The following is a 2,500-nucleotide window of genomic DNA, read 5'->3' as shown; positions in this document are numbered from 1 at the left end:
ACCTATGTCGTACCTTAACCTAACCTATGTCGTACCTTAACCTAACCTATGTCGTACCTTAACCTAACCTATGTCGTACCTTAACCTAACCTATGTCGTACCTTAACCTAACCTATGTCGTACCTTAACCTAACCTATGTCGTACCTTAACCTAACCTATGTCGTACCTTAACCTAACCTATGTCGTACCTTAACCTAACCTATGTCGTACCTTAACCTAACCTATGTCGTACCTTAACCTAACCTATGTCGTACCTTAACCTAACCTATGTCGTACCTTAACCTAACCTATGTCGTACCTTAACCTAACCTATGTCGTACCTTAACCTAACCTATGTCGTACCTTAACCTAACCTGTATTGCGCCTTAACCTAACCTGTATTGCGCCTTAACCTAACCTGTATTGCGCCTTAACGTAACCTGTATTGCGCCTTAACGTAACCTGTATTGCGCCTTAACGTAACCTGTATTGCGCCTTAACGTAACCTGTATTGCGCCTTAACGTAACCTGTATTGCGCCTTAACGTAACCTGTATTGCGCCTTAACGTAACCTGTATTGCGCCTTAACGTAACCTGTATTGCGCCTTAACGTAACCTGTATTGCGCCTTAACGTAACCTGTATTGCGCCTTAACGTAACCTGTATTGCGCCTTAACGTAACCTGTATTGCGCCTTAACGTAACCTGTATTGCGCCTTAACGTAACCTGTATTGCGCCTTAACGTAACCTGTATTGCGCCTTAACGTAACCTGTATTGCGCCTTAACGTAACCTGTATTGCGCCTTAACGTAACCTGTATTGCGCCTTAACGTAACCTGTATTGCGCCTTAACGTAACCTGTATTGCGCCTTAACGTAACCTGTATTGCGCCTTAACGTAACCTGTATTGCGCCTTAACGTAACCTGCATTGCGCCTTAACGTAACCTGCATTGCGCCTTAACGTAACCTGTATTGCGCCTTAACGTAACCTGTATTGCGCCTTAACGTAACCTGTATTGCGCCTTAACGTAACCTGTATTGCGCCTTAACGTAACCTGTATTGCGCCTTAACGTAACCTGTATTGCGCCTTAACGTAACCTGTATTGCGCCTTAACGTAACCGATATTGCGCCTTAACGTAACCTATATTGCGCCGTAACGTAACCTATATTGCGCCGTAACGTAACCCACATTGCCCCTTAACGTAACCCACATTGCCCCTTAACGTAACCCACATTGCCCCTTAACGTAACCCAACACACGTTGGGCCTTAACCCAACACACGTTGGGCCTTAACCCAACACACGTTGGGCCTTAACCCAACACACGTTGGGCCTTAACCCAACACACGTTGGGCCTTAACCCAACACACGTTGGGCCTTAACCCAACACACGTTGGGCCTTAACCCAACACACGTTGGGCCTTAACCCAACACACGTTGGGCCTTAACCCAACACACGTTGGGCCTTAACCTGCTCTGTAATTGTCATACGACGCGTTAAATTAGTGTAGTGTTGCCTAACTGCAACCCCCGCAATATAGTTTGCTACTCGCACTGCCCGGTCCCCAGTGTATCGCTTCATGTTAAACACCTTGCAGCTATACACTGTAATGTGGATGGCAGCAGGACGTACATGCTCAATGCCCTTTGCAGTTGTTCATTGGCATTTGCAGTTGTTCATTGGCATTCGCATGTGCGAAGCACTTAGCCTACGCTGTGGTACGGCCTGTGTCAACTGTCCGCTGATGTTGTACGTCCAAATCACACACTGTACTGCACATTGGTCCTCATGTACTGAATGATACATCGTGGTACATGTGACCGTACAACGACTGCGCCAACAACGGCGAACCATGCGGTCCAAATGTTGTGCACTCAGCTACGTGTCGTCTCCCTATAAGAGCTGGATTGCAGTGTGGTATGCCCTGGATGGCGATCAGCATGAGCCGTCTGTTGATGTAGTGGCGCGTGTTGTCAGACGTAGTCGTCTCTTCTCACACACCGTGATAGCATGGTGCACTGCGTTCCACATCTGCGACATGCGACAGAGGCCGGTTGACAGTCGTTCGCGCAATGGACATCGCATACGTACGGGGGCCACCTTCCACGTGTTCGCGAAGCGTGCACATGTTGTTGCGTGTATGTGGGCAGACATAGTGTGTCGTGACACCTGACACAGGCATGCAACAATCGTTGAATTTGCAAATGGCGATGGACGCCTACGTTTGCTGGTGACGTTATGCAAATGAACAACTGGTAAACCGTTGTGGTGCGGTTGTTCTCGCTAGAGGTGAATCAGTGATGGCGACGATCGGTTGAGCTACCAACCGGTTGTTCCAGCGATACCCACCATGCCCACGAACGTGAATGGCATCTGGGTGTGAAGCGATACGCGGCGGTGGCTGGGTGGGACCGTCCCCGGCCGGTGAGGGGGGGCCTCCCGGCGTGCTGGCCGCGCGGTGCGTGGGCGCACGCGCTACAGCCGGCTGGTGGGGGCGGCCAGTGGCAGGCGCGCCG

The sequence above is a fragment of the Schistocerca americana genome, unplaced genomic scaffold (genome assembly GCF_021461395.2).
Source record: "Schistocerca americana isolate TAMUIC-IGC-003095 unplaced genomic scaffold, iqSchAmer2.1 HiC_scaffold_197, whole genome shotgun sequence".
In the NCBI taxonomy this organism is placed as follows: domain Eukaryota; kingdom Metazoa; phylum Arthropoda; class Insecta; order Orthoptera; family Acrididae; genus Schistocerca; species Schistocerca americana.
Note: the sequence above shows the minus strand (reverse complement) of the source record.